Source organism: Symphalangus syndactylus, chromosome 1, assembly GCF_028878055.3.
Source record: "Symphalangus syndactylus isolate Jambi chromosome 1, NHGRI_mSymSyn1-v2.1_pri, whole genome shotgun sequence".
NCBI classification, from domain to species: Eukaryota; Metazoa; Chordata; class Mammalia; order Primates; family Hylobatidae; genus Symphalangus; species Symphalangus syndactylus.
In genome coordinates this window covers 46,722,050-46,749,111 of record NC_072423.2, presented here as the reverse complement: position 1 = coordinate 46,749,111, position 27,062 = coordinate 46,722,050, and positions in this window count along the sequence as shown.

Sequence of the window (27,062 nt, the reverse complement as noted above, 5' to 3'; positions counted from 1 at the left end):
AATAGTAACATCAAAGATCACTGATTACAGATCACCGTAACAGATATAATTATAATGAGAATGTTTGAAATACTGCAAGAATTACAATGTGACACAGAGACACAAAGTGAGCCCATGCTATTGGAAAAACGGTGCCAGTAGACTTGCTTGACACACGGTTGCCGCAACCTTCAATTTTGGAAAAAACTATTTTCTGTGAAGCATGATAAAGAAAAACACAGTAAAATGAGATATGCCTATAGATTGTGTGCAAATGTTTAGTGAAAAAAACTATGAACTATGTTAAAATCTTAACAAAGTCTGTTCAGTTTTAATGGGCTTGCTTTTTTTTCTTTGTTTATTGCCTTAAGCCATGATCTGTAATTCTGTGTAATCTGCACAGATTTTGTGTTTTAGCAAGATAATTTTCTGGGCTTTATGCTTATTTTATTATGTCCTTGATTATTTAAGAAAACAAAAACTCTTCACTTACGAAAGAACCAAGGTTCTTTAAAATCATGTTACTTTCTATGTTTATTTTTAAATATTTTATTGTCGCTTTAAAATAGGTAGACCAGTATTATTTCTACCTTGAGAGGTCAAATCTCCTGACAACTGCTTTTTTTCCTACTTCTTAGAAATGAATTTTGAATTTAAAATAAAATAAAATTAAGATAAAGTCACATGATATTTTTTGCACCTAACGTATCTTGGAGATTTTTTTCAAAGTCTCCTTTAAAAATCACAAAGATTTGTTCTACCTTATAAAAAACAGGGACCAGAAATAAGTAAGTTTATTTGGCAAGTTAATATTGATGAATTTTATAGAAAGAGTTTTTCAAATCTGAAGAGATGTTGTTTCCCTACATTAAATTTTGAGAGACATACCGTTATTTAAATAAGAAAAATTCTATGCTCCATAGACTGTTTCTGGAGATGGGTCAATGCCTGAGTTCTCCCAAATATGTTTCTATTTATCGGAGTTCCGGTGTTGCTTTGCCTTTTAATATTAGGCAACAATGGCGTCTTATTCTTTGTTTCCATGCCTGATTCTTATAGACTTCAAACTCTATTATTGAGTATTCTTGTTTTCATGGCAGTTTAGTTATTTGCCTAGGTTCATTAAGAATTTGCCATCTTTTTCCAAGATATAATTGAAAACATTGGCTGATAGCCAAGTTTATCTGGAATGTCATGTTTGAGAATGATGATTATTTAATCACGTATTACCAGCCACTGTTGAGTAACCACATTTGACTTTATGGAATCAATGCTTAGGAAGCACTCTTGGTAAAACTGGCTGTATAACTGGCTTTTAGGATTCTTAGCCTTAAAAGTGGGTAGGAGAAATCATTTTCAGACAGGCCCAAGAACCTCAGAATGTTTCAGAGACCTTAAAAAGAAAGGAATTCACTCAACTTACAGGTATTATAGGTGAAATCTGGTAGAGAGAGTTTCTTGGCTTGGCTTCCTCCTGTAAAGAGGCTATGAAAAATCCAATCTGATTCCTAATGAAAATTTTCAGCAAAGTAAACATGAAAGGACCTATGCAGTAAATTAACACTGTTGCTGTTTCTATGTCAATGATAGGGCTAAGACTAATGAGATCAGACTTATGTTGTGATTAAGAAAAATATTTGAGATTATTTTTGATCAAAAGAGAAGAGACTGTGGAAAAAAAAGCACTTCAATGGAAAACTATGCATTGTCTATAGAACAACCTTATGAACTGTCTGATTTGAATGCTATTCATTATATTCAATTATATGCATTCCTCGAAGATATTGTGGGTCTGTTTCTAGACCATTGCAATAAAATCAATACGCAAAAAAATGAGTCACATAATTTTTTTTGTTTCCCAGTGCCTATAAACATTGTATTTACACTATACTGTGGTCTATTAAGTGTGCATTATGTCTAAAACAATAATGTATATAGCTTAATTAAAATTAATTTATTGTTAAAAAGTGCTGACACAGACACAAAGTAGGCAGTAAGCATGTGGTGTTGGAAAAATTCTGCTGGTAGACTTGTTGGATGCAGGGGTGCCAAAAACCTTCAATTTGTAAAAAACACAATATCTGTGAAGTGCAATAAAGTAAAGCACAATAAAATGAGGTATGCCTGCATTTCACAACTATTTATTAATTGTAAGGGACACATAGATAGGCAAACTCTTATCTTTTTCAAAGAGTATCCATTGATTTTCTCTGCTTCTATATTTAAAAAAAAAGTTTTGTACGCATTTGTAATTCTTTTCCTTTATATGTATGTATGTGTGTGTGTGTGTGTGTGTATGTATGTATGTATATACAATTACTTTCTCTGAACTGGTGATAACATCTTCCTTGTTCCCTCATATAAGAAAAGCCATAAAGTTTAATGTGTTTAGATTTTACATTTGTGTGATGGTTCTGACTTTATCTTCTTCTGAATATTATGTTTAACAGTACTATACAAACACTTCACGATTGCTCATGGAAAAGTAAGCATCCCTAAAATACAGAGGGGGATACTGTCATTATTTCAATTCTCTCTCTCTCTCTCTATATATATATATATATATACACACACACACACACACACACACGTGTATATATGTATATGTGTATGTGCGTGTTTATAGTGTTACTCTTTAATACACGTTAGGTTTTGGAAACAAGATTAAATATCTATCTATCTATCTATAGATAGATAGCTCATCTGTCAGTTATTGTCAAATAGCATGTGAAAGATGGATGCAAATAGTTTATAGTTTTGGTGGAGATAGATTATAATAGTCAAAGCATGGAATAAACAACCTCAGAGAGTTAAGTAGATATAGATGATGATATGGTTTGGCTCTGTGTACCCACCCAAATCTCATCTTGAATTGTACTCCCATAACTCCCACGTGTTGTGGGAGGGAACTGGTGGGAGATAATTTGAATCATGGGGGTGGTTCCCCCATACACTTCTCATGGTAGTGAATAAGTCTCATGAGATCTGATGGTTTTATCAGGGATTTCCACTTTTGCATCTTTCTTATTTTTCTCTTGTCTCCACCATGTAAGAAGTGCCTTTTACCTCCTGCCTTGATTCTGAGGCCTCCCCAGCCATATGGAACTGTAAGCCCAATCAAGCCTCTTTTTCCTCCCAGTCTTGGGAATGTCTTTATCAGCAGCATGAAAAAGGACTAATAGAGTAAATTGGTAGTAGTAGAGTGGAGCATTGCTGAAAAGATACCCAAAATGTGGAAGCAACTTTGGAACTGGGTAACAGGCAGAGGTTGGAATAGTTTGGAGGGCTCAGTAGAAGATGAGAAAATGTGGGAAAGTTTGGAAACTCCTAGAGACTTGTCGAATGGCTTTGGCCAAAATGCTCATAGCAATATAGACAATAAGGTCCAGGCTGAGGTGGTCTCAGAGATGAAGAATTTGTTGAGAACTGAAGCAAAGGTGATTTTTGTTATGTTTTGGCAAAGAAACAGACTGCATTTTTCACCCACCTAGATATTTGTGGAAATTTGAACTTGAGAAAAAGGATTTAGGGTATCTGGCGGAAGAAATTTCTAAACAGCAAAGCATTCAAGAAGTGACTTGGGTGTTGTTAAAGGCATTCAGTTTTATAAAGGAAGCAGAGCATAAAAATTTGAAAATTTTGAAGCCTGACAATGTTACAGAAAAGAAAAATCTATTTTCTGAGAGAAATTCAAGCCTGCTGTAGAAATTTGCAGAAGTGACGAAGAGCCAAACGTTAATCTTCAAGACAATGGGGAAAATGTCTCCAGGGCATGTCAGAGGTCTTCACAGCAGCCTCTCGCACCACAAGCCTGGAGGCCTAAGAAAAAATGGTTTCACCGGCCCACCCAGGGTCCCCGTGCTGTGTGAAGTCTAGGGACTTGGTGCCGTGCATCCCAGCCACTCCAGCCATGACTAAAAGAGGCCAAAATACAGCATGGACTGTTGCTTCAGAGGGTGGAAGCCCCAAGCCTTGGCAGCTTCTCTATATTGTTGAGCCTGTGCTTGCACAGAAGTCAAGAATTGAGGTTTGGGAACCGCCTAGATTTCAGAAGATGTATGGAAATGCCTGGATACCCAGGCAAAAGTTTGCTTCAGGGGCGATGCCCTCATGGAGAACCTCTGCTAGTGCAGTGCAGAAGGGAAATGTGGGGTCAGAACCCTCACACAGAGTCCCTACTGGGGCACTGTCTAGTGGAGCTGTGAGAAGAGGGCCACTGTCCTCCAGACTCCAGAATGGTGGATCCACTGACAGCTTCACCATGTGCCTGGAAAAGCCACAGACACTCAATGCCAGCCAGTGAAAACAGCCAGGAGTGGGGCCATACCCTGCAAAGCCTCGGGGTGGGGGCTGCACAAGACCATGGGAACCCACTGCTTGCATCAGCGTGACCTGGATGTGAGACCTAAAGTCAAAGGAGAACATTTTGGAGCTTTAAAATTTGACTGCTCTGGTGGATTTCAGACTTGCATGGGCCCTGTAGCCCCTTTGTTTTGGCCAATTTCTCCCCTTCTTAATGGCTGTATTTATCCAATACCTGTACCCCTATTGTATCTAGGAAGTAACTAGCTTGCTTTTGATTTTTCTGGCTCATAGGCAGAAAGGGCTTGCCTTGTCTCAGATGAGACTTTAGAATGTGGACTTTTGGGTTAATGCCGAAATGAGATAAGACTTTGGGGAACTATTGGGAAGGCATGATTGGTTTTGAAATGTAAGGACATGAGATTTGGAGAAGCCAGGGGTGGAATGATATGGTTTGGCTCTGTGTCCCCACCCAAATCTCATCTTGACTTGTACTCCCATAATTCCCATGTGTTGTGGGAGGGACCTGCTGGGAGATAAGTTGGGATGTGGGGGCGGTTTCCCCCACACTGTTCTCCTGGTAGTAAATAAGTCTCATGAGATCTGACGGTTTTATCAGGGATTTCTGCTTTTGCATCCTTCTCATTTTGTTCTTGCTGCCACCATGTAAGAAGTGCCTTTTGCCTCCTTCCATGATTCTGAGGCCTCCACAGCCATGTGGAACTGTAAGTCCAATTAAACCTTTTTTTTTCTTCCCAGTCTTGGGTATGTCTTTATCAACAGTGTGAAAATTGACTAATACAGATGATATAGATAGATATAGAGATACAGATATCGATGTAAATATATATGTATGTGTGTGTGTGCATATATATAGAACAGGGCTTTGGTGAGGTAGTCTAGGATAGTTTGATGGTCCCTGGGGTATTTGAATAGGTTTTAGTTAGAATAATCAAAACATTGACTAAATTTAGCCATTTATTTTTTAAACTATCATGTGGGTGGATCTGTAAATCACATACAATGGAAGTAAAAGGATGATTCAGTGTGAAGGTGCCAAGTGGGATGCAGATCTATGTGCTGCATGGAGCAGGAGCTGCCTAAGCTGCACCAGGCTCAGTCATGTGCCAGAATCACGGCCTGAGCAGGCTCTCTGAGCTTTATTGTCAACTTTATATGATAAGATAACAGCAGCTTCCTAGCAGATTGCTTTAAGAATTGCAGATTATTCATGTAAGTAGCTCATACCTAATTAGAACTTATAAAGTAAAGTTGCAATTATTATTGATGGAAGCAACTCTCTCTATGCTTTAGTTATTTTTGAAGGTGTATGCTTATGTCTGTATCTGTGTGTGTCTAGAAGGAGTCCTTTTCTACAAAATAGAGCATTTTATTCTTACTATCTTGTATAGTGAAGTTTATGTTATCCTCATTTCTATTGCTTCATTCCTCTTATCTATGCTTTTCAGCTTTTGACCATCATTGGGCCTCTCTGGCCACATTAACAGAAGCCACTTCTAAATTTTGGGGCCATCAGAGGAACTTCATGAACTTTCATTTGGACTGTGGACTTTCAAAAAAGTTGCTGTCATGTTTCCTGTTCTTCTCAGAAAAAACAAATGTTTTAGGAGCATAAGAAATGCTGACATATTGTAGTGTTTCTGTGGGTTCACTGGCAAAAATGTGAGTAAAAGAGATTATGCTCATGCTGGTATATTTATTAGGAAGAGAATATGTAGAAACCAAGAGGTACTTGTTTTAACATATACATTTGTGACAAGAGTTAAATTTGAGTTATTTTTGTCTTCTCTCCCAAATGGGGCACAACTAGAATGAGTTGGGGAAGACAGTTGTCACAAATGCACAGAATATAACTTTCAAGGGAGAAACTCCGATGTAGATGTACTCAGTTCTGCATATCTGGCAGTTAGCCTGTCCCTGAGCTACATTTCCAAAACCTATTCCACTATGTAATCACCTGTAGTTTATTCCCTGTCTTAAAGAAACCAGAAACCACTGCTAAGTATCAGTTAGCTAATGCTGACTTAGTGTCTGATCTGTTCACTGTACTCTGCTGGGGCACTGAGAGCGAGACCCAGAAGTATGAATATTTAAACTGATTTCAAGGGGTTTATAGCCAAGTTATGTAAAAGGACATACACCTTGGAATATTATGAGGTATAAAATAAGGTTAGCTAACATCATTGGATATTTAATGTTTACTCTGTGCCAAGTTCTACTTTATGGGAGATTCTCACCACAACTCTTTGGTAGGTCGTATTATCATCCTCATTTTACAGACGGAGAATCTGAGAAACAAGCAGTTACTGAAAAATGTCGTAGGTCACATAAGTAGTGAATGGGCTTTCTAGGGTGTAAGGGCAAGAGATTTGGTTGAAGAGCATATGCTGTAGCCACTTTACACCAGGAAGAGACAACGCCTGTTTTAGGAACCCAGAGTATTAGGTCCCTGTGAACTGGGTCCTCCACAAATGGCTTTGAGAAGGAAAAATTTATACTGGACTTTTAAGGATGAATAAGCTATGTTGAGATTTGAACTGGCACAGTAGGAGGGAGACAAGACCACCAATCAATTTGAGGGATAAAATGAAAAGAATATCTGGGTTCATTGTTTTGAAATCTGACCATCCATCCCATTATCTCCATTTCATATCTCCATCTCACTTTGATTCTGACTCTTAAGTCTAGTCACAGCAGCAGGATGAAAGTCTAACTCATGAGAATGATCTATATTGCTATATGCTAAGAATGTGAGGTGGGTAAGAGAGTGTGTGCCCTATCTCTCATCATCCTGAGTGAAGAGACTGATTCCAGAGGAATTGGAATATGAAAAACTGGAGACACTACAACTTGTAGTTCTACCCCACACAACTTCAATAATGTATGACTTATTTAATAAAACTTTTAATTGCATATCTTCCAAATAAAAATGAGAAAATGTTCTCGTACAAAAAGAGTATTTTCAGGTACTTTATCAACTCTATAATGTGGGAGAGGAGTAGTGACTCTATTTAGAGTGGGTTTTTTATACTAAAATGATTCTCACCTTTCACATCTTTATTAAGAGTGTGGTCATGTTACCAGGTAAGATTATACAGCCTTCCCCATGCCCAAGATATCTGGTATAAAAAAAATCTGTATAAAATAATAACACAAGTTTTTAAACCAGGAGGAAACCACAGAGATAATGTTACTTATTATATTAACCAGGAAAAAGACTTCTCCAAATCAGCTTTCATTGGTGGCAGGGACGTAATTGGAACAATTGTTTCTAAAAATATATTTTTTACTATATAGAGAGCTCATATGACATCTAATCCTGCATTCCTGGCACAATGACCCTGATGTCCATTTTTAGCTGGTACTGTTATTGACAAGGTATAGTTTTCAGCTATCTTCTAAACTCCTATAAAGACTTTGTCCTTGTATTTTCAGGTGACACAGCATCTAGCTGAGTATCTGGAGCCCAGTGCATTTGTAAAACTGATTGGTGGTGGTGGGGAATACCAGATGTAGCCAAATTACATGTCTTTGAAGATGTGAAAATCGGGAGATTCTTAATCTTGACACATGCAATGAGTACTTTAAACCTGGAGGTTAGTGTATGAAAGACAGTGAGTTTGAACATTTACTTTAAAATTTGTGCGAACAAAGGAGAGTGAGTTTGAAACTTTAACCCTGACATCAAAATTAAATCTGTAGAAAATAAAACTTCCCATTAAATGAAACTCAAAATAGAAGTAAGTAAATAAATAAATACAAAATTGGCATGAATACTCTTGCTAACAGAAGCTGCTGAATTTCCCACACCTCTTACAGTGATTAATCCCTTCCTACAGGCGAAAACCTAATTATAAACCATTCTAATTAGTCAGGAAATAGGACTGCTATTCCTTGTTGAGAAAAAAAAAAAGTCTAGGAGGAAACACTACTCCAGAATGAGGCAGGGGAAATTTAGGTGCTAACGCAAATCCGAGATCTCATGCCATGAAGCTTACTTCCTTGCATCAGTTGACTACTGCCTATATATTTTTATGAGGCCTCTTCAGTTTATTTTGCTGCTTTAAGTTCACTATAGTACCAGTTTCATTGTAGCAAGCCTTTAAACTTAAAATAAGTGTTATGTAAAATATTTTTTTGACTTTACATAAAATGGATCTTCAGAACTTTCAAGTGCTCTAAGGCATAAAGGAGAAAATCTTCTAAGAAAAAAATCTTAATATTCCAGATATAATGAGTTTGTTTTACATTATCTTTCTTATTTTTCCCCCCTCTGGACTATTTTCACTTGGGTTCCTTTCATATCCCAGTTAGCAAAGGAATTGACCAGAACTAAGAACAGCCCTAGAGCAATAGCTAAAATTCTGCTGTGCTTGTCAGATACTGTCTGACCACTGATTACTGCCCGAGGGGAGTTTGTTTCCTTTATAAACTTTTTGGTGGGTTTTTATCGCCAGAAAAACAGCTTTTATGCTTCTCAGGAGAAACTTCAGGATTGTGTTGAGGAAAGTATGAGCTTTTGATATTTTATTATTATTTTAAATCATGAGTTTGTGTGCTATGTTAAAGGGTGAAAGACAGGCCTTTTCATTAAATTGAAATAAGGAGAACATCATAATAATAGATGATACAAATGTGATTGACCTGCAAACTCGCCTCAGGCAAAGGTTTACATGAGTCATGATAGATAAATGCAACAGGAATCTGTTGTTTCTCCTACATTTCACCTATGGAAAACATCCATTTCATCAATTCTTGGGATTAAGTAGGGTGTTATCAGTCAGAGTCTCAGAAGAAAACAGAATTCACCCGAGGTTCAGATGAAACTAATGAAGACATTTTTACAGAGGTGTGGATAGGTTTAGGGGAAAAAAGAGTGAGGCGTTCAGATGCTAGCAACAGTGAGAAGCCTCTACTATCCTCAGGGCCAAAGGATTTCAGGGAGGCGATAGTCCCAGTAGAGCCCACTGGCAACTGGAAATGTGGAAGAAAGGGCTTGCTGTAGGAACACAGGGCAGGACAGACAAGTATAGAGAAGTGTGCAGTGTGTGAGAGGGCCAACAGAGAATAACCAACACTCGAGAAATTGATCTATGGATTTGCAGTAGTTCTGGAGAGATTTCTTTTGGTCTAGTTTATGCTTTTTTAAAAAAAAAAACTTAAAAAAAATGCCCTCTGGCTTTGATGCTTTTTGTTGTTGTTATTGTTGTGTTTTTGTTTTTGTTTTGAGACAGAGTCTCACTCTGTTGCCCAGGCTGAAGTGCAGTGGCACGATCTTGGCTCACTGCAACCCCCGGCTCCCAAGTTCAAATGATTCTCCTGCCTCAACCTCCTGAGTAGCTGGGATTACAGGTGCACACCACCATGTATGGCTAATTTTTGTATTTTTTATTAGAGACGGGCTTTCACCACGTTGGTCAGGCTGGTCTCGAACTCCTTACCTCAGGTGATCTGCCCACCTTGGCCTCCCAAAGTTCTGGGATTACAGGCGTGAGCCACTGCACCCGGCCAAGACTTTAGATTACTGCTTTTGCTTTAGAGGGTGGACTCAAATTCTGTGTTTAGAGGGCCGACTCCATATCTGTGGTTTCTCCCCCAAGGAGAATTATTTTCTCATCTAGAATATAAATTCCTTTAAGACTAGGAGGACTCAGTCACTGAGAACCCATTAAGGTGTGTATGAAGTAAAGTAACAAATACTCTGATTTGTAGCCTGGAATGCTGGTCATTATTTACACTAATAACCAATATTCATACTCTTCCTTCTAAAGACATGGTAGGATTGCACTTCTTTGCTCTTTAGAAGTTAGGCAGGGATATATTATTGCTCTGGCCAGTGAAATGTAATAGTAAATAATATCCGTCACGTGGAAGTAGAAGACTTTATGGACCAGTGCCCCATTCCCACGTTCCCTTCCAGATTCTAAGCTATCCCAGATGCCAGAACTCAATTAGTGTGCCTTCTCTAATGAGAAGGGTATAGGACAAAGCCTCTCACTGATCCAGGATGTACAGCTTGGGTAGGTAAGGGGGAAATTGTTTTGTTTAAAGCCTCTGCAGTTATGGATTATTTATTATTGCACTTATACAATTATGATTAATCCAGAAGTTTATAGAAATGTCACTAACTAGTTTAATAAAACACTTTAAATCCCATTGGCTAAAAATAAAAATAAGACCATAGCAAACAAGGCTACCAAAAATAGGGAACGAAAGCAGCCTATAAGACATACTGTAGGGGCATCTTTCTAAGGAGATTAGTAAAAACAAATATATCAGTATAAACACAGATATGGCTGCACCTTAGTGTACATGTATAGAAAGAGAGAGGTAGGCGCCATGAGGGAATTTACTTGCCTGCAGTAGAAGTTTTGAGATAGAAAACTGTCCTGTAAGTATACACGCATAAGTAAAGCTGGCCTAGATTATCAAGTGAGCAGAGTTTGTAAAATCCCAGTATCAAAGGATTGAGGAAGATCTTGAAAGGTCACTTGGTTCATTCACCTCCTTTCAAGGAGGATCGCACCAAAACCATCGTGAAAAAAAACAAAAAAAAAGAAGCACTCTATTTTTAAGGCCATCTGTAGAAAAAGATTTTCCCTGGTCAGAACTGTTTTTCAGCTAGTATCAAACTTTCTATTTTGAGTGAAACGCCTCACTTACATTCAGAACAGTAAATGCGTCACTCAACATCTGTATTCATTTCCTTGGGCTGCTGTAACAAATAATTACAAACTCTACAGAAATTTATTCTCTCACAGTTCTAGAGGCTAGAAGTCTAAAATGAAGATTTCAGTAGGGCCATGTTCCTTTTGAAAGCTCTGAGAGGCGTCATCCTCCCTCACCTCTTTCTGGTTTCTGATGGCTCCTGGCAATTTTCGCTTCCTTGGCTTGTAGCCATAGCTCTCCAAGCTCTGACTCCATTGTCACATGGTTCTTCCCTGTGTGTCTTTCAGTGTGTCTTCTTCGTTTAAGGTCATCAGCCATTGGATTTAGGGCCAAATCTAATCCAGTTTGAACTCATCCTAACTTAACTAGTTACAACTGCAAAGACCCAGTTTCCAAATAAGGTCACATTCTGAGGTTTCTGGTAGACATAAAATTTTGGACAATACTGTTAAACCTACTACAGCATCCTTTGTGACTTGTCCTGAAGCAGAAAACATCAATTTTTTAAAAAAAGAACTGTACCCTAAGTGTTTTTTCTTGCAGTCAATTCAAAATTTGTAGTGCACTTAATGGGGATGGCTCTCATTTTACTATTATTTTGATGGTTTAAATTAATGCAACATTATTTTAAAATGTCATCATGAACATAATCATTGTGCTGGTTTTGGGTGGGAAGAGAGAAACCAGCCTAAGATCCAGCACTGAACTTGCAAAAATAATAATTTTTTGACTCTAGCTGATTAAATGAATGAGATGAACATACTTGATGCACACAACATGTCAAGCTGTATCATGACACAGTGGACAGTGTGGGGCTTCTTTAGCCATAAATACTGCGAAGGATGTGGAGAGAGGCAATGCAGTATGCACTGAAGTTATCAGAAAGATTTTAAGGGCTGGGCGCGGTGGCTCACGCTTGTAATCTCAGCACTTTGGGAGGCCGAGGCGGGCGGATCACGAGGTCAGGAGATCGAGACCATGGTGAAACCCCGTCTCTACTAAAAATACAAAAAATTAGCTGGGCGTGGTGGTGGGCGCCTGTAGTCCCGGCTACTCGGAGAGGCTGAGGCAGGAGAATGGCGTGAACCCGGGAGGTGGAGCTTGCAGTGAGCCGAGATCGCGCCACTGCACTCCAGCCTGGGCGACAGAGCAAGACTCCGTCTCAAAAAAAAAAAAAAAAAAAAAGAAAGAAAGATTTTAAGGAGGAGAAAGAAGACATAAAGGGTAGATAGGATTTATGAAAGAACATATGTTGTATCCAGTTGAGAGAACTACAAAATAAATCAGTAAAACTGGGTAAGAAGCAGCTGTCCATAGAATTGACTGGCCACAGAGATCTCGCCATAGAAGAGCATTTAAAAATAGAACAGGGGGGCTTTGATTTATAAAAGTGAGCCAGGACCTGCATGTAAACCTTTCAATGTCAAACTAAATTCAAGCACCATTCTAATGGTGCTGGGGAGGCCCTAAAAGTCTCTGGGCCCCAGAAAGATATGGTATAGAGGATATTGGGAGAAAGTGGCCTTGGTGACAGAGTGAAGGTTGTGTTTTAGGGATGGGAGTTTAAAGATTGTTGCAATGGGGCAGGCAAGTTTTGAGGGCTTGTTTCTTAATGAATAATGGGAAATAATAACATGACGGCCATCAAATGAAAATTCTTGCTTAGGACAAGGGTGCTCCATAGAGAATATTCCACAGTGGGATTTATGTTGCCTTTCTAGCAATGGTCTATAGAGAAGCACATTTTCCTTCCCCATGAGCCCCTTCATTCCTCGGGACATGAGAAAACCACCGTCACCCTCAGTGTGTGAAATCCACTGTTTTGACTGCTCTCTACTTAACCTGTTTCATTTAAAAGAATAATAATAATAAAAAGAACGTTCTCAGCCTTCACCTTTGGAAAAAAGTCTCCTTATTCAGCAAAAGATAATGTAAGGTTGCCCTGTTAACTCAGCCTTGCAGAAAACATTCCTGTCAGTTGGCATGAGCTTTGTTCCTTTCACCTCAGGCAGGTGGTAAAGGCATTTTGCAAAAGAGGATTCCAAATTAGGTTAAGCACCAAAATAGGGAAATGGCCTGGCTCACCCTGGTGGGGAGAGATTGAACTGCTGAACTATATCCAAATTCACTCCTTTCAAGCCATGTTTCAGTGAGATTTCGGGGAGAATAAAAATGGAAAATGGTCGACTGTGATGGCTTTCCAACTTTCTTTTAACAAGCCCTATCCCAATGTTCTGAGGCTGGAATACCCCACTAAATGATAATTTTACTTGCTGGTTTTATTCCAACCACACAATCCTTTCTTTGAGCGTGTCTTAATACCACTTTCTTCTGAAGGTGTTGGATGTCCTTTATCCCAGGGGCATGTGCACATAAACAATGCCTCCTGGAGGTTGAAGCTTCTATAAGATACACAGAGATGATATTATTTTCATGAAATACAAGATATGAGGGCAGGTCATAGGAGAGTTATAATAGGAAGAAAGTTTCTATTATCAAACTTCACATCAGCCAATTATATAGAATCCTACCCAAACTAATTTTTAATGCAGGGAGGCTCTGCCCTTAAGCTCATAGGCCTGTCCCCTAATAGATTGTTGCCACGTTTAGGGAAGCAAACCATTTATCTTATGGTTCTCCTGTGGCTGATGTGCATTCACAGGATTCAGGGCCTGAGCGATAACCCTTTGTCCAGGGAATATTTATAAGAATGGTGTGTCTTCCTTTGATTAAACTGTCTCTCATGCTTCCCAAATCTACAAAGATCCTGTTGACTCAGTGTGATATTCTGTCTCCTGGATTGTTTCTCCTTCTTTGAAAATGTTCCCTGGCCACTCCAGCTTTTATCGAGGCCTACTTGCCTCTAAATGTCTACAGCCACATTTAGCATCTAGCCATGTGTATATTTATTGAGATGGTCTTTGCAAGGTATTTAATGTTTGCTAAATTAATCAATGGAGTCCATGGAGAGAAATGATTCCTAGATAGGCTATTCAGAAAAAGATGAGTCTCTAAGTATAAGGCTTGAGTTTCTCTACTCATTTACAATATTGAAAGACATCAAAAGTTTTGCCCCAGTGTTTCTGATCTTCTTTGAGATGATGACATCACCTTTATCTAGACATCTGTAAAGAATGGGAGGAGAAGGATGTCTACTTCACAAAGATTGAAATAATTAATAAAAGTCTATGCTACGCTTATTTCAGTATTGACTTCTTCAGTGACACCACTGGGGAATATAGAAACATTTCATTTTCTATTGGGATCAGGAAAACCTTTCTACTTCTCTTTCATATTAGATCAAATAAAGGCACAAACTCTTTTGTGAAGGTGAAGGACAATTCTTCTCTATTTCTTGATAAGTCAAAGAATGAATAAATATTTTAAAAAGAATTTCCTTCCCCATTTTGGCCTCTTTATAGCATGACTAGCCAATGTTCAGAGAGCTGAAATCTCATTTGTGTAGGCCTGAAAAGACATATTATATCTTATTATAATATAGCCTTTTACTATGCTCTTAGTTGCCAAGGTAGTATACAGGGAGGAGAGAGATTTCCATTAACTTAGCATCATCTTACTATTAAAACATTAAATCCCTCTCATTTCAAAATTTTGTAAAAAATATATCAGAGGACATTTTCAAAGTATGTGGCTTAGAATGTTGGAAAATACACAACTTAAGTTTAGAAAACTTCTAATCAGCTCTTATTCTGGGACTAGACCCTTGACTTTGATAGAAATCACTTTGGTCCTTTTGAGTCTCAGTTTCCTTATCTATCAGATAAACACTGGGTCGTGGGAGTGTTTTAAAGCTCAAAGGAAAGAACATATGTGAAAATTCTAAGAAAAATAGAGGACATGGTGTAACAGCTTTTTCCATTTCCATGACATTGTTATTTTTAGCAATATTTCTGTGTAAGAAACTGAACTGTTGAAATACTCTGATTACCTCACTAATTTATAAAAATAACTATGTATTTATTCAATAATATAATGAATACCTGTGAAGCCTTGGCCAACCCAGCAACTAGAACATTGAAAGTAACTTCTATCTTCCAGTGTTCCTCTTGACCACACCTGCCTGCTTCCACAACCCAAAGAAACTAGGAACTGGGAATTTATACCTATAAGTATACTATGCATATGTGAAATGTATTTGTAATATAAATTAATAAACATATGTATAAATATATATGTGTGTTTATATATATCACACACACACACACACACGAACAGCTAAAGCTAAACATTCCTCAGTTATATTTAGTATTAGCTGTTGTTTTAACTTCTAGTTCCAATAAATTACTTTTTTACTGAATATTCTTAAGTTCATCAAAATTGTAGCATTTGACTTGAGTTTATTTTCACACATGCATACTATTCTATTGTGTGAATATACCACACACTATATGACTATTCTCATTTTGATGAATTTGTTTGTTGTTTTAATCTTCCGTAGATTGTTGCTATTAAAAATGGTGTTGCTATAAATTTTGTTGTATACCTTTGGTGAACATGTGTAAGGATTTTCTTCTAGGTATTTACCAAGGAGTCAAATCATTGTGATAATAGTTTATATGAATATTCACTCTTACATGATCATATCAAACTGCTTTCCAAAGTGGTTGTACCAGTTTACACCCAACACCAGGGTTTAAAAGAGCCTATTTGTATTTCAACATTTGGTATTATAGACTTGTTAATTTTTGCCAATCACATTGCATTAAATATAACCTTACTTTGGGTTTTATTCACTTAATTCAATATCACTAAAGACTTTGAGCATCTCTTCATATATTTAATGATTATATGTGTTTCTTCATATATATTTATTTTTAGTGGGAGTGCCATGTTGTTTTTATGCCTAGCGCTATAGCTTAGTGCATTCAGTTAGAGTTACAAAAGACTGGGAACTCTTTTTCATTTCTTTGGATTCTCTCAAATAGTATCCAGGAAAGTGTTTTGCCAGCAGGAGTTTCCTCCATAAGGTGAATGGCTTCTATGACTTCCTGTGTCTTCTCAATTGGAAAGCCTATAGGAAGATTTAAAGTTTCTACGCTGCTTTGCTGGGCACAAAACAATGATAAATACAAATTACCTAATTCCTTCTTTTAGGAACTTGAAATCTTGAAGAGATAGTCACATTGATTTAAACCCTCAACATTTTGTTTATCACTTCTTCATTTATTTTTCTACTTCCAAGATTTGTTTCATTCTGGCCAAAATGAAGGTATGATGTAATTGACATTAATAACTCTCAAACATTTAAAATAATATTAACAAAAATTTTCAGTATATTAATAATAGCTAAAATTTCAATAGTAAAGAAAATGTAAAAAAATATTGATTTGGCGTATCAGATAGGATTATCTCAGCAGGCAAACTTTTCAACTTCCCATAAAGGGACATAAAAGCACATAATGGGACTAAATGCTTTTCAGATGCAGTCTCCGTCTACCTACTTTCAAATCAGTGACTGAAGATGTATACCACATCCAGGATTCCTAAATTATACTTCATTTGAGGCTTTACAGAATCTAACTTCAAAGCTACTCTGAAGAGCTTTGTGGGTTACCCAACTTCAAAGTGTACTTGAGATTATTTAACATCATTAAACAGAGCAATCTAAGAGACAAAGACACAGGCTAAAGTCAAAGCAATTTTAAAGACACCACACATCATTGTCTTTGCTATTACTTTTCTTCTCAACTTACTTAAAACTGTCACCCTTTACCCATTCATATGCGTGTCCAAAGTTTATGCGTGTTTTGGGGGAAACTTTGTACTCAAACCTTGGCCTTGTCATTTCCTGAGATTTTTCTCATTTTGTCTTAAATGTTCCTTGATATTTCTGGCTCCAGGATATTGACTAAGCATGTGAATTCCTCTTTAAACAAATACAATAGCCTATTTCCAAAAGTCATACTATGAGGCACAGCTGTCACAATATCTGACAAATATTCACAGCCAAGGATATGACCTAGCAAGTCTGAATGCACTTCCTCATTTTTCTCATATTTTCACATTTATCTCTCTTTCATTCAGAAGCATTTGTCAACCTGCCTCTATCCATGGCAGCCCTTCTTATTTTAATGTTCTCACTCTTACCCACAAACTAAATTTACATTTCTTGCTGTTATAAATTTTATATTTTTGTGTGTGGAGAAACATTCCATTAAGAAGACTGAAGCCCAGTAAACTCCCAAAGACAAGACTTTCAGAAGGTAAAGCGCTCCCTTCCTTTATAGACTAGCAAAGATGAGAACAGATAAAAATAAAAATAAATAAGAAAAGGTTTTACATCAGTCTGTGAAGTTGCTCTGTCTATTCTCATCCCCCTATCAAAGAGCCCTGGTAGAGGATTGAGGATATCAATAAGCTCTATGGCTTGAGTCTAACTCTGCAAAGGTATTTTTGGTAATGTGAATTTATTGTGTATAGAATATAAAAACATAAGTACAATATGACACTCAAATTATATACATGTTATATATAATTATACAATTATATATATACACACACACATATATGTATATATATTTAGCTAGATTCCATTTTATATGTGTTTTTCAATTAGTTAAAATTCCAGAAATACAAAACAGAAAAATATCTTAAAGGTCATCTGCCCCATCCTCTATTGATAAGTAAAATGACCATATAATTTATTGTCCAAACATATATACTCTTGGAAATGAAAATGGATGCTACTAATAATTAGGTAGATACAACAGGTATTCACAGGAACTGACAGGCAATGAAGGGTAAATTGTCATCCTAGTCTTAAAGGTTGCATAAGTGGTTTGGGCTCATACATTGAAAGCGCTACACAACATCAGAAACCAGGTTTCCTAGTGTCTCATTAAGAATACATTGGAACAGATGAGTTAGCTAGCTCGTGGTCTTTCAGTCTGAAATATGCATTGATCATTTTGCCCAAGGTCTGAAGACAAGTCACATCAAACCACTGACCTAAGAAAAATGGAATTAATGTTGCAACTGCATTCTCCTAACTTCTCACTGGACTTGAGATGGTAAAGGATTCTGACAGCATGCTTTCCCCTTGGGCAAACCAAACCAGGCTGACATGATCCACTTTGATTTGGCCAACTTGTCAATGAAAGGCATGATGACCTTCTGCACATATGTACTCATCTCACAAACTCCCTGGGTGCACAGAGGTTGTGTCCTGCATCTGAGTCAGGGAGGAATGACCATTTGAGGTGGTTTTTCATCAATAATCATCCTGGTTGCTCTATTTAGCACTCTGGTGTCTGCAAAACATGTTTGCTATTCTTGCTTATTTTGTCTTTAGTTTAGCATATACTGAACACCTGTTGGGTACAGAAATATGCTAGGGAATATTACATATATTACTGTGATTTATTGTGTATTAAGATTTGAATAATTTCTCTTCCAGGTGAGTCAGAGAAATTTGTTTTGTATCTTATAGGCTGCTTGCTTCACTATGGGTCCTAAGGTTACATAGGAAGCCTTCTGCCAGACACTTTCTGCCAGGTTTCCAATGGTGGGAGAAAGATTTATTAAGATTGCTGTTTAAGAAATACTCCTCTAATACATGCATCTTCACTTACAAAAAAAAAGCAAAAAATGAAATTCCTGCTGTATTTCAGTCCTCCCATTTCAGAACAGTGAAGACATTCCAATTTGTTCAAATATACTTTACCAAAGGAAATTTGTAGAGGAAGATTCCAGAGTGAGTCTGGTTCTTATTGACAAATATCTGCTGAAGAATTATATGGGTGGAGCTCTTCTCTAGGCCTTATAGTTCTTCTTGCTCAAGAGAAGATTAAAATCTGTGAGAAGGAATAATTCAAGGACACAAATGACTTTGTTGTAAGGATAAGGCAAGTTGTAGCATAGTAAAACTCAAAAGATTATATTAGAAGTTTAAAGTAGTAAGAAGGAGACAGAAACTTTTCACGGGGAAAATGATAGTTAAGGTGGGATTTGAAGAAATGATAAAGTTGTGACTTAGACAAACAGAAAGCAAACATTTTCCAGGTAGAAAATAATAGTATGAGTTTCAGCATGGAAACAGGAAAATATCCAAAAGATTATGATGAGGTAATATACAAAGTTCACCTTAGCTGGAATTTGGGGACAAATAAGAAATAACGCAAGATTAACAATAGCTCAGATGATTCTAAATTCCTTCTCAGAAGAAATCAAAAGGATACATGTTAGTATATTCAAAACCAATGCTAATTTTTTGTAAAAGACAACATCTAAAATATGAGGCTTTGTTCTTTTTAAAGCTCTGTTATGCACATTATTTCACACAATTTTCATAATGTATCTGTGCTATAGATAAGGCAGTTACTATTTCCATTTTATGGGATGGATAACTGAGATAAACAGAGGTTTATTGCTAACCTGGTGGGCAGGTAGATACCCTCTCTTCCCTTCTCTCTCCCACCAGAAGCAAAGTGCTTGGTCAAAGAGCAATACCTTTCCATACGCAGGAGGTTTTCCTTCCTGTTGAGATTTTATTTGAGTTTTGAAAGTGGGACAATGTTTTTGTCAGGAAACTTCAGTGGATGAAACCACTGCTTCAACCCTGCTAATAAGGCTGCTGCACTCAAACTGTGAGCAAAACCTTGCCAACTCCAAACTGCTGCTGCTCTGCAATCTCATCAGTCCACCTGCCGTGCACCTTGCGCTTTGGTTCCAACTCCTAGGCCCAATCAACTGAATATCTGCTTTGGCTTTGGGTCTTGGCCTCTGATAACTGTCACTGCTGCCTACTGTCCTCATTGCCATCTCCAGGCCCAGCATCCAGACCCCTAATGCAACTGACCAGCTTCTGGGCTGGCAGACACCATTGTGCAGATGGGGTCAGTATGAATGTCCAAGTGGCAAATCAAAGTAAATGCAGATGGGAGCACAAGATGTAGATCAGAGCCATGAATCCAAATAAGATGGGGGTTTAAAGAGATTAAAACTGCTAATTAGTGACCTTGAAAACATTCTCATTGGCTAAATAATACATAAAAATTCATCTGAGTTGGTTTTACTAGTAAATTCAATACAGAGACTATGCTGAGATGCAGTGGATTCAGCTGGTTTTCATCCCTGAGGGTCATATGCAGGTATATGAAACAGTAGGTCCATGCATTATTTGCATGCGATTAGCATGCAATTTACTCTCTTCTACCTAGACTCTGCGGTCTATTCTCAGTCTCTTTTCAAGTAAAAATTTCTATATTTTTTTTCTTTCAGGATGATCCTATTTATCTCTTCTCAAATTTTTTTCCTTTATTCCACTGAAATCTTCACAGAAATACTCAGAGAGAAAAACATATCACAGAATCAGCATCCTACACAGCAAACCTCCTAGATTTAAATCAGTGAGAACTATGAATGTTCTGAGCTTTCCGAATTGCCTCTTCCCTGAATCTATTCAGAGAACATCCATAAAAGGACCTGCTAGTCTCCTGGAGCAGAAAATATACAACTTTTGAATAGGAATATCTAGGTTTGCGTTCTGGTTCCCCATTTCAAGCAGGTGAGTGAACTTCTCTGAGTTTCATTGTCCTTGGTAATTAAATGAGAGGAACAGTGATTGTCTTGTGGTCTTCACATGGTGATTGTTAGGATCAAATGAGACAGGACATGCACACGGTGAATACCAATACTGTATATAATTTTTTCGGTATTTTGCTCATTTGGAATTTTGTCTTGATTTTTATTTTTAGAAATATTGCATTAAAATATTCATATTGTTTACTGAGTTTTTTCCTGTCTCTTAAGTTTTGCTCTTGAGGTGAATGCCTCACTGGCATCACTTTAGTTCTCAGACTGGGAAAGCATTATATGATGGTACCATAGTAAAAGTTTTAGCCAGCCAGGTACTGCTGGAGAAGAATAGATGAAGAGAACTGCCCAATGCATGGGATATCCAAGTTAGTTTAGAGGGATCACTGGCACGCTTGGACATTCAGAAAGAAACATTGTCTCTATACCATTGTTAACTCTGAATCTCTCTGTGAGAAATTACTATTTCCCTTCGTCTCCCATTGCCCATGAGAATTCAGTGCCAACTCCTTAGCCTAACTTTCAAAATCCATTATTCCTCTGCTTTTCACTTAGTATCAATTCTTAAATCTATAATCGATCTGTCATTTCAGTTAATCATGACTACTATTTAGACAGCCTACTCTTATTTCAGTTTCCAATTTTCCAACTCCCTTGTTCTTCCTTCCTAGAATTCTGTTTTCCTATTCAGCAGAGAAAGATTTATCAGCCACAAACTTCAAATGAATCCTTACTTTTCTGCTAGGACTTCTCAGTCAGTTTCAGCCAAAGACGACCTCCCTTCATAAGATACACAGTGAGCGCTGCCTCACTGTATAAAAACTAAGTATATCAAGTTTCTATCTCTGCTTCATCAGTTTCTGTCTATATTCTGCTTTATTTATTTATTTTTCTCCAATCCACTGCTAAAATTTCAAAGAGTGAAGGACATACATTTAAATTCCCCCAACTAAGTTGTTACCAGTATTATACACAATTAAAATACTTAATAAGTATGGAAATGCACTTCCTCCCTTTATATACGCATTTAGTCACTCACACATAACGCTTTTTCTCTGTTTGTAAAGGTTCATAGCACTCCTATATTTCAAGCCATATAATTCATATCATATAATTTCTATCATTTAATTTAAGGTATGGTAATTTCTTGTCCTAAAATACTTCTAGTAGTTTCTTGTGAATAAGTTGATTTCACTAAGTGGATGATTAGCTTTTCTGTGCAGGAAATTTGATGTCCTCTTCTTTTCTGTCATCTCAGGAATATCTACTGAAAACTACTGGAATTTCTGACAACATGCAGCTCAAACTCCTAATAATTATGGCTGACATAGAAAACATACTTATACGTATTTTACATATATTTATTTGTTTATATAACATATACATTTCATATATGCATACAATACAAATAGACAAAAATTCCCATTTTCTCTTTGTTTTGGGTTGTGGAAGCAGGCAAGTATGGTCAAGAGGGACACTGGAAGATGGAAGTTACTTCAGTGTTCTAGTTGCTGGGGTAGCCAGGGCTTCACAGGTATGAATTATGAAGCAGGATATGTCCCTAACCCCTCCTTGGGATTCGCAACAGGGCTACCTTGTTTACTTAGCAGGCTGCTTTCAACTCCTTGTGGGAGGGAGTGCACGAGCGAATAAGGTGGGAACTGGAGTGCATGAGCATTGGAACTGGCTGGTCGTTTCAGTGTGCCTGCAGGACCCAACTCCAATCATTCAGACCCGCTGTGTTCCACCCCTCGCGGGAGGGGGAATGCCGGTGAGCGGGTGCAGGGACTGTTGCAAGCACTTTTAGGCGCCGACAGAAGTGAATTTGCGAGCCCCGTGGCATTGTCTAGGTGGGGGTGCCTGTAACCTCCGAAACTCCAGAGGGAATGTCACAGTGCTCTTTTAGCTCTATCATCTGCAAAGGGCTTAACTGTTAGCAGCTCAGTTGGCCCTCTGCCTTTTCACGTGAGGTGGCTGCTTTTTGCCAGCAAGAGCAAAGGATGAGTGTGACAGCTTTTTGTATCCACACTTGTGGCTCCCAAGCTCTTGTCCAGCACCCAGGAAAAATGAGGTCGCACAAATAAATTGAAGGATTGTAAATGCAGGGGATTTTATTGCTGACAAAGGTGGCTCTCAGTGGGAAGGGGAGCTGAAAAAGGGATGGGGGTGGGTAGATAATCTTCCCCTGAATTCTGGCCATATCTAGAAGATTCCTCTCCAAAGTTATGCCATCAAGATGTCCCTTTGAAGTCAAGCCACTTCTCTCCAACGTTCAGATGTAGCCGTTCCAGCTACTGGCTGAGTCTGGAGTTTTCATAGGCACAGGATGGGATGGGGCGGGGTCATGGGTAGTTTAGAAAAAAAGCAACATTTGAGCAGGAAAACAGGGATATAAGTTCTTACTTTGGGCTGTGGTTTCACGCTTTTCAGCTTGAGGGTTGGGTTTCATCAGAGACCTGCCCTTTTCTGCCTAGAATTTCTCTGCCCCCTCTCCCTATAAATTATATTACTGAATAAATACATAAATACTTTTATTACAGTTCTATAATTAGAGCATCTCAACAGTTCAGCTCATAACATGAAAATATTACTAAATATTGCAATGCCATGGAAATGACAAGAGCTGTTACCCAATGTCATATTTTTTCCAGAATTGTCACAGGTGGTTTCCTTTGACCCTTGAAACACTCCCAGGATCCAGTTTTTATCTTATAGGTGAGGAAACTGAGCTCAAAAAGAACTGAAGTGACTCAATTAAAGTCAAAGGACTAGTCCCAGAATAAGAGCTGATTAAAAGTTTCCTGAAGTTCATTTTCCAGCACCTTCAAGCCACCTCTGAAGAAAACCTCCTAGGTTGTTTTTTTATGAAACTTTGAATTTAAGAAGAGTTTAATGTTTTGATAACGATGGCTCATGCAGAAAAAAACAAAAAGTGCCATTAACTTTTTCACAGCTATTATATGCAAAGTTCATCTATGTTTGAGGAACTTATCCTTTAAACTTGATTAAATATTTAGAAGTTAATCAACTTAAAATTTAAAATTCACTGAGAATTTTCTTGAACCATGTATATAGTTGCTCAATGAATATTATTGGTTAAAATAATTTTCTGACATAGACAAGGTATTGACTGGAAACCTTAGAAAAATATATCTTTCCTTTATATTTACTTCTTTTTAATGTTCTATTTACAGGCTATAAACTCACAGAAAATATTTTGAAATTTTATAACATTCATAGTAAAAGCTATCTCATAAGCTATGCTCACTTTTGTCCAAATTTTACCCAGAAGAAAAAGCATGGGTGTGGTGGGCATTGGTAAAGTTCATCTGTAATTAAACTTCAAAAAATATATTACTTTCAAGCCAGAAAATGATCTCAACAACAGAATAATTCAGGGGCTGTGGTGATGGGGGACAATTTGTGAAGCCTATCATTGTTCCCAGGCATTATTTATGTCAGGTTTACCTCTGACTTCCTTACAAATCATTTTTTTCTGACTCCATGAATTCCTGTGAAATTACTCTTCCAGAAAGAAAATATGATTTTCTAAAATTAGGTGATAATCTCAGTTTAACACCAAATATGAAGAGAAAAGGACTAAAAGAGAAATTTTCTTGAAAAAAATTTACTTCCACTGCACTATCTTAAAGTATGCAACTTTTAATTGAAGTTTTCCTCCCCTAATGCATTCACCTTTCATATTAGTCTTCTCCTCTTTATCTTTTCAGGCAAACTATTAACTGAACCAGTGGTGTGCTGGGTGTACTGGCTTAAGAGCCCCATTTTTAAATTGTCAGGAATTTTGAAAGCCAGTTATTAAACAAAGCTATTATTAAAAATAAAATTCCATGTACTTATTAAATGCATTATATTAAAAACCAAAAAAATGGATAACATATGTCTTCCTGTATATTTTACTATATTAACTATTATCTTTGCTTTTGAGGATACTTTTGTTTATTCTGTCTGCAGCGTGGAAGTATGGCATCATCATGGCTACTGCACATCTATTCCCAACCCCATATTCAGTTGTTTCATGTAGTCTCTTGAAATCCATGGAAACTAGAAAACACTACAAATAAAGCCTTGATTTATTGTTTTGTTGTTTGTCTTGACTTAAGAAACTGATAGACAATGTGTTATTAATGCAGATTAAACTTAAAAATGTTTACCTCAGTGGCTGTTATAGTGTGAATACCACAAAAACGGAGCAAATATTTTTCTAGTATTTGAAAAGTATTATCCAATTCAGCAAATAATGTCACTTTTAAGTGAATAAAGTATGGGCATGCCTTCATTGCTTTAGTTTCTTGTTACTTGTAAACAAGTATAGCAACCTAACATTTATGTTCAAGCTATACTCAGTAGTCAATTACAATCATAGATTAGCCTTGGCTGTAAGAGATCAGCAAAAATCAACAAAGCGTGTCAATTGGCGATATGAAATTTTCAATGTGCATTGTGTGTTTTGTTATTATTTTAAAATTATGTTATATTTTTTAACTTTAAAACTTACAACACAAATATGTAATTATATGTGTATATACACATGCATACACAGACACACATACACATACACATTTGAGGGTTTTTGGGGTAGGAGGAGACAAACCAGAGGTTAAACATTTGCCAGCACATCACAGCTGATAACTAAGCTGCTACTGTATAACAAATACTTATTTAGTAACACGTGTCCCACACACTGCCCATTTATTTTGATTTGGAATAGTGAATTCTTTATGTTACAAAAGTCTTCATATTATAGAGGTTTCTGGGTGAAAACATATTTTAAAAAGTGCCTATCATTGATGGTAAGATTGGAGACCTTTTTAGATACCCTTAAATCAGACCTGATAAAATTTGACTATTCATATGTTTTTTATCTGGTAACAGAGGATCAGTAACAAGTTTATAATTTGCTAGAATTTCTTGGACAGCAAACAAAAGACAGTTTGAGTCCCAGGTTAGTTTATATTTATATTTTAACCATTGACAACTCATTTTACTTCTCTGAAAATGCAAATACACTATTGTACTAGTTCTCAAACATAACTGCATATCAAAATCACCTCCCAAACTGTTCAGATCAAGGGGTTCTGTCCCTCTAATCAGATCTATGAAAACAGAATTTCTGCAAGTGGAACCAACAAATTGGATCATAGCATGTTTATGCCAGATGTAGAACCCCTGTACCTCCAAAAGCCTTGCAGGTCATGAAGTTATAATGGTAAACTGGCAGTAAGGATGTGGATGCAACACATTTATAGGAATGGATTGTCAATAATTTACCCATTTCCTGGCTCATATTTATTTCTTTGCATATATGCTTCTGGTACATATGCTGTGACCTCTTACTGTATTTCATATTCTAATATTTTCTCGATTATATAGTCAATGCTGCTATAAATAATTATTAGCTACTTTTAAATTAAAAAATTATATATGTCAATATTTCTAAAAACTTATGCACAAAATATTTTGAGAAATTGTGACAAATCTTTACTAAAACCAAGATTTTCTAAGGCTGAGACAGTTACCTGATCAACAGCTTGGTAATTATATGAATAGAAGAACACTAGTTTAGATAAATTTGTTAGTATACTCTGATTATTTCTTATTTTCTTTATTTATTTTTGGAATGTTCAGTACTCTAATCATTCTAATGATTTTTTAAAAATTATTAAAATTCTGAGAATATTTATTAATGTTCCCTTAGGTCCTATGATATAATTTTTATAATTAATTATAATAACAAAGACTTATAAATTACTTTAAAATTCTCATATATATCTCACATAAATTTTCACACATATTGAGTTTAATTTTTTAACACTATGTAGACAACATTATTTCTTATTTTATGAAAAGTAACTGAATCTTAGAAGGCATTATAGACAATCAGTTATGGAGATAAACTCAAAGTTAGGTAGGGATCCATGTTCAATATCACATGCATTTTCATAATTATAAGTTATAATTTTAGAATAAAATATATAGGTGAAGTGGCAATTATTCTACCTAGTTGTTAACTGTTTCCTTAGAGAGTTGAATCCTATATGCTTAAATGTTCTCTTTAGAAATCTTTTGGACTCTTTCCATCAGAATACAAGAATTGCTTTTCTTTTTTTAAAATTTGGGAAATCTTGGGTTTACATTTTCATTTTTGTATGGTTATCAAGAAACATAAGGAAAAAGACAGGTGTTATTGCATTTTGTTATCTCATTGGCTAAAATGCCTGACACGTCTTACAAATTGCCTGAAATTCTTGCCATCTGCTGCTGTAAACTTCATCTAAATATAAATAACGGTAAATGTATTTCTTGAAAAAAATATTTGAACAACATAGACTTTGGCTTATTTTATTATTGTTTAATGACTGCCATTTAAGTTTTCTGGCTTCCAAAGAGATGTCTAATGACATCAAGAATGATTTCTGTGGAAGTGACTATGAAATCCAAGTTTCCATTCTTCTGAAAATAAGATTTAGTGGAGATATTCAAGTGTCTGCCATTGTAAGGGTACTGAATTTGGA